This window comes from Hemicordylus capensis, chromosome 2 (genome assembly GCF_027244095.1).
Source record: "Hemicordylus capensis ecotype Gifberg chromosome 2, rHemCap1.1.pri, whole genome shotgun sequence".
Taxonomy (NCBI): Eukaryota; Metazoa; Chordata; class Lepidosauria; order Squamata; family Cordylidae; genus Hemicordylus; species Hemicordylus capensis.
The window spans coordinates 310,599,204-310,606,225 of record NC_069658.1 but is presented as its reverse complement, the minus strand read 5'-3'; positions in this window follow the sequence as shown (position 1 = coordinate 310,606,225).

Sequence of the window (7,022 nt, the reverse complement as noted above, 5' to 3'; positions counted from 1 at the left end):
GAAATTCAACATATTATGTTAATTGTGTTTGTTTGAGGAAGCCAGTACATAGTAGCAGCTACAGAACTTGGATGTGGGCTCAAATCCCATTCAGACATAAAACTCACAGGACCATCATGGGAAAAATTAATCAAGCATTACTCTAAGCTTTGCTCCTTGAAGAAAGAACAGGATACAAATATGGGATGTGACTCAGCGAGCTACAGTACATCCCAAGAGCAGCTTGTCCACAGGATAGTGAGATGGAAGGACAGATTATTAAAGTAATGTTATTTCGGCACTATTCTGCTTTCTAGCTTGAATTATCATCATTATTTTATCCACATGGGTATACTACGACTACAAATGAGTCACTTTTTCTTGATAACAATCAATGTGACACAGTCAATAAAAAGCTTAAAGCAATGCACATTGGACAATGGAGATAATTAAAATGAGTAGTTCTAGGTAGAACTAATGGAGCCTACTTTCTGCTTCTTTTAAGATAGTGACTCTTACTTAGAACCCACTCCCGTGTGTTGTCAGTTTGGTTTATATCTGACCATCAGCACACAGGCTACAAAGGCATGTTGTCTATATTCTGAACAATGAAATAATACCTCTGCCGGGTTCCCCTGGGACCTCCTCTTATGTGCTGTTAATTTGGTGTGTATCAGACTCTAAAGACAAAAGTTATTAGCAGTGTACACACAGACACACACAAACACAGGAATATTGATCTCATAAGTCTTCTCTTCAGAAAGTAGGTTAAAAACAAATAATGGCTGATAACCAGAACAATAAGGCATAGATGCAGCAGGAAGACATGCAGCATCAGGTGCTCAGTAGAGGAGAATGAATGTAAATTATTTGTTCTGACTCCAGAAGTGCCCTGTGTCACCTGAAAATATGTCCCTGAGGGTTGCACAGCCATCAAGGGTATATTTTGGGGTGACAGGTCATGTCTGGTGACTCATGTCTGGTGACAGACTCATGTCTGGTGACAGAGCAAAGTGTTGAAATCTGCTCTCCCCAGCTGCATGCGCAGGCACAGTGCTCCCACAGTGTGGACATGTCCTGGCATGTCCTTCCTCTGTTGCTCTGGATGTCAGCCAATAGAAACAAAAATTAAGAAGAGCAGAAAATGAAAATCCATTTACACAAAGTAATCAACTAATTAATATGTATAACATCCTTTTTTATTCTTAAAAATTGTTAATCTGCTTCCCTCAAACTCCAGAGGTGAGGTGGTAAGGGTGGATATCTTTGGGGGGAAAGTTCCAAAGTTCTAAATACCTCTTTAATGGAGTTTGAGGTTAAAACTTAAAATAATAATAATGATAATAGTAGTAGTAGTAGTAGCAGCAGCAGCTGCTGCTGACCTGGCACTAGCTGAGTTGGCACAGAGCATCTGCACCCCTAGTTCTCTCTGTCTTCCCCCCATCCCTTCAGCCATTCTCCCCTCCCTTCAGCCCCAGTTTGTTCATTCTCCCCCCTCACTTCAGCCCCGGCCACCACTTCTACATGGCAGCTGGCCGGCCGGTCCTAGCAGCCGCTTCCTCTCACCAGGCAGTGCTTTCCCTGGCGGCTAGCCTGGCCGCCACTTCCTCTCACTGCCCAGCAGTGTTTGGCCTGGCCACTACTTCCTCTGGCCGCCCGGCACTTTCTCCCGGCAGCCAGTGCTGCCACTTCCTTTCACCGGCCCGTGGCCGCTCGACTTCCTCTCCCCCTCACCTCACTCACGAAATCTCACAAGAGCTGCTACGCATGGGATTAGCCACGGGTATGTCTTAATGCAATGCTTAACCCATCGGCAGTGACACTGGAGGCCCAATCTTCTCCAGCAGTGGAAATTCTGTGTCATAGCAACCCTCTGAAATAAACAGAGAACAAGAAAGAAAGGAGGGAGAGGGGAATGTGGGGTGGGGGGAGAGAAAGAAAGTAAGGAGAAGAAGCGGGAGCAGAGCTCAGGTGAGGGTGCTGAGATCTCTGGGGTGAGGGTGCTGTGGCGGGGGGGCAAGGGGAACAAATAAGTACTAGCATGCAGAGAGCCTTAAAATAGGCCAAAAACGGCCCAAGCTGTCATTTGGAGCTTTTGCCACCATCCCAGATGGCAGGGAGAGGCTTAAGCGGGGAAGAAGGTGCGACAGGGGGCTGGATCGGCTGGTGGGCATTAGAAGCAGGGAGAACTAGTGCACAGATGCTCTGCACTGGCCAAGCTAGTTGTTGTTGTCGTCATTGTCATTGTCATTATTATTAAAAATAGGATGTCCTGAAAGTTAAATTAGAAAAAGCCCTGCCCCATGCTCCAGCAGATCACAGTTCATTAACAAAGGGACGCAAAGTAGGTTCCTCCCATCAGAATCAGCTGGGACAAAGTGGTGAAACATGGGAGAAGGTGTTCCCTAAGGAATGTATGTAATGCCCAGCCAATGAATGGACTTCTAAGAAGCTTGAATTGGTCTGGGAAGCAAACTCAAAGCCAGCATTGATTAACCAGAAAATAAAATACTACTATGTTTTCTGGCCTCTCCTCAATAAGATAAAGGCTGCTGCATGAACCAGCTGAAGCTTCCAAACTGTTTCCAAAGGCAGCTCCGCAAAGAGAACATTGCTTGCATTAAACTATATAGTTTACATTAAGCTTTAAATCACATTAAACTATGTAATTATCAGACCTGGGTTCTGGCATTGAAAAGAGATTCCAAGGCTTAACTCCTGACTTCAGTTAAACTCTGGATAAGCCATTTTTTCAGTGGTAATTAGTGGGCTTTTAAAATTAAAAGAATCCTGTTTATTTGCCACTGAAAGATCTAACAGTAATTTGAAGCATCCTATGTCATATAGCATGGATAGATCCAGAATGCAAAGTCACTTCATTCTCCAACTGAACTAGGTTTTTTCTTTTTCAGTAACAGAACACTCTGTGCTGTGATCACATTTCTGTTTGTATTCCTGATTCTACTTCTTGCCGCAGTATTATCAGCATTAACAACTTCACTTTGGTGGTGTCCACACAAGCAAACATGTTAGATAAATGATTGGGCTACCATACCCCACTTATAGTGATTCAAATTTTTTGGATTGTATTATTATTGGATAATCTTCTATCCAAATTAATTAAATTGCCAGTGGAGAGCTTGGACAATAATGGTTGGAGAGCTGGTCTTGTGGTAGCAAGCATGAATTGCCCCCTTTGCTAAGCAGAGTCCTCCCTGGTTGCATATGATTGGGAGACTAAATATGAGCACTGTAAGATATTCTGCTAGATATTAGAGGATGGGGCTGCTCTGGGAAGAGTATCTGCCTGCTTGCATGCAGGAGGTTCCAGGTTCCCTCCCTGGCATTTCCAGATAGGGCTGAGAGAGACTCCTGCCTGCAACCCTGAAGATGCCGTGGCCAGTCTGTGTAGACAATACTGAGCTAATGGACCAATGGTCTGACATGGTAGACGGCAGCTTCCTATGTTCCTATGAATTATAGCAGGTGCAAGTGATACCTTCTGTGCCCAGATGCTTATGAGGAGTAAGTGCATGAGTCTCTGAGAGTGAGTGCCACCATCTAGGCCCCCATGCCTCCATTCCACTCCTTCGGCAGTGGTAGCCCTGATGTACTGAGGTCCATGTTTGATGGATCACCTGTTAGCGATAGTCATAGCCGAGTCATTCAGTCAACATTCCCATATCACATTCCCATATCACATTCATATCACAACATTCCCATATCACATTCACTGGATCTCTGCTTCAAATTATTTTCCTTGTCCTAGCTCTGATCCTGCAAGGAAAAATGAGTAATGTGTTTGGTCAGCAGCATTAACAGGTGTTGCAGAATGTTCACCCATGAAGCAGTATGCGCTCCCCAGTGCTACCACCCTTGCATGACAGGAGCCATGGCATTGAAAAAGCATATTGGTAGGGCACAGAAGGAGCCAAGTGCATTTCAGCAGCAGTGAACTTTTTGTCCCACACATTAGATTTCGAGAAGAAGAACAGGGATGTGCACAAATTGTGATTTGAACAGCAATTCACAGCACATCCCAGGCTCCTTTAAAAGGGAGTCCATATCTGCTCCTCCACCACTCACCACAGCTTCCTGTTTCAGCAGTACACCTCCAAGCTGCCATCATGTGCCACCACATTATTGCTATTATTATCTACTGCATTTTTATGCCAGAAAATTATGATTCTCATGGCAGTTTACAGAAAAGGGGGGAAAAAACCCAGATAAACAGATACTTAAAGCAATTAAACCAACTACAATAGTTAAAAACAATTAGAAAACTTAAGAGCAGTTTAAAACAGTAAAAACATCAACCAAAAGCCTAGTAAAATTGGTGGTCTTTAAGGCCTTCCTGAAGGCCAGAAACAGGGCATATAAGCATTCCTGGAATTCCGGCCACTCCCCTGAACTTATGGTTTGGAGTAACATGTGAAACTTGCCTATTATCTCGAGAAGGTTGATCGGCATTGTATTTGTTTTGCTTAGAAGGACTGAGAGGCATCTGAGGGAAACACCTCCTTAGGGCCATTAATGCTCTTGCTGAGTAAAGTCCAGATGATTGTGATGATGATGACGATGATCACTAATAATAATTCTGCCTTTCCTCCAAAGAACTCAAGGAAATGTACAAAGAGCTCCATTCCTACCAGAGGCGTAACTATAGGGGGGGCAGGGGGGGCAGGGGGGGCACGTGCCCCGGGCGCCATCTTTTCTGGTCACGTGGGGGGCGCCACAATGACCAATTTTTTTTATTTATTTTTTTTTAAAATTGTTAATACAAATGTTTCCTGCTCAGTGCAGCAGCACTGCAGCAGTCAAGGGAGCGCGTCAGTGCCCCCTTCCCCACGAGCAGCCCCTTCCGTGCTGCCTGCGGCCCCCCCCATTGCTTTGCTGGCGCCTGGCAGCCAGTCAGTGGCCTGGCTTGGCGGCGGCGGGCGCTTGTGAGGAAAAACCTAAGTATAATGTAGTATGTTGGGGGGGCAGCGGGGGGGGCACGGTGGGGGGCGCCATTTCAGTGCTTGCCCCAGGCGCCGTTTTCCCTAGTTACGCCTCTGATTCCTACAGATTTTATCCCTACAACAACCCTGTGAGGTAGGTTAAGCTGAGAGAGAGTGAGAGGCCCAGGGTCACCCACTGAGCTACATGGCTAAGGAGGGATTTGAACCTGGGTCTCCCCAGCCCTAGTAATAGCCACTATTCTCCACGGGCTGTCTAGGATTATCTCTCTCTCCGCATACCCGTTTCAGGGAAATTTCATTTTCCCTACACTTAAACAAGAACTTTAACATTCTACATAAATCATTATACATGCTGAACAGATGGAATGCTGTAGTACCATAGAGAAGGGAAGGAGCCACTAATAAGGAAATATCTATCATAACCTTTTAGAATCTTCCAATTAGGAATGAGTAGAACTACTTGAGTGATCACATAAATATAAACTATGTCCTGCAGGCTCATGTCACCAACATCTTACGATCAATGGCAACACAAGCTGCAGATAGATGGAACAGGATCAATAAGGCAGAATTGCCCCGATGAATATCTATGAGAAGATAATTGATAAAACCAGCAAATGCAGTCTCAATACCATCCATACCCAGGTTGTAAACTGGGCTGGCAAGAATCCAGGAAATTGAGAGCATCTAAGTGGGTCTGAATCTCCTGGGAGAAAGGTAGGAGGAAACTAGTCACTGGGTGGGGGAGTCTGCATCAAGATATCAGGAGTTTTGTGCAGGTGCTGAACTACCACAGAATAAAAGCTATGGGACATGCTGTGCTCTTGGGGGATATTTGGCAACTCCAACTAAAAAGAGAAACCCTCAGCTCAGAGGTACCAGACAGGTATACCCCTCTCCATGTTTCAGATCACACATGTACTTATTATATGGGACCACATATTAAGTATGCATATCAAAGCAAATTTCCTTTGCTTAAAATAAATGAATTAGGACTTGTGTGTGATTGTTTGACCTCTGTTGTTGTTCTGATAACATTCGGTGGCAGCTGGTGTAGGTGCCGCTGTGTTGGTGGGGGGCGGGCAGCAGGAGGCACCTTTAAGTGTAAGTTAGTAGGTGCTTACCTCCCCATACCGCCACACCTGAAAGCTCTTCCCAGCAGCGGCATGCCACCCAGCACCTGCTCTGGTGGGGGATCGCATCCACCAATCAGCTGGCCTCTGCACATGCATGAAAGCCATTTGCTGACTACGCTTATGGCCTCCACCAGCTGAGTGCAGAGCTGATCCTCCAATGCTGCGAGTGCTGAGCGATGCACCGCTGCTGGGGAAAGTTTTCAGGTGCAGTGGTATGGGGGGTAAGCACCTACTAATTTATACTTAAAGGTGCCGCCTGCCCCCCAGCAGTACCCGCACCAGCGACCACTGATACAATTCATAACAGGAAACTGCAAGTGCTCTTTGAATGCCCTATCTGACTTAAATGTCCTAAGTAACTCAAATGCCCTAACTCAGGGTTTCCCATCAGGAGGTACTAGTGCCCCTAGGGCTCCCAGGGGGTACTCATTGCCTTCCTGCCACTCCACACTGCAGCCATGCTATTTATTCCCCATCTGAGGATCTCTGGCTTAAAGCCAACATCCTCAGCAATGTGTTTGCTGAAGAAGGGAAGGGAGGAGGGCAAAGACCCTCTTGCTCTGCTCCTGATTGGCTTAGCATAGCCTTCTCCTCAGCCTGACTGACAGGCTTCGGAAAATTAGCTCTGAGTACTACCCATTAAAATTAATAGGACAAGTAAACTTCTCCCATTAATTTCAATACACATACTCTTCATCCCACACATCTCAACTCCACATCTTGCTCTCTCCACCTAGAACCAAGCTCCAACCCCCACCCCATCCCAATCCCTTTGGAGCTGCATCCCTCTAGGAGAAATGGGAAAAAAGTTTAACTTTTAAAAATTAAATTTTACTTATTTCCACCCAGTCTGGGGGCTTAGATTCGGCCATGGGGGTGTCTCCAACATTTTCCCATCACCCTCACTGGCCTTCATTTCTGTCCGAATTGCTAAGTTCAGGCAGTT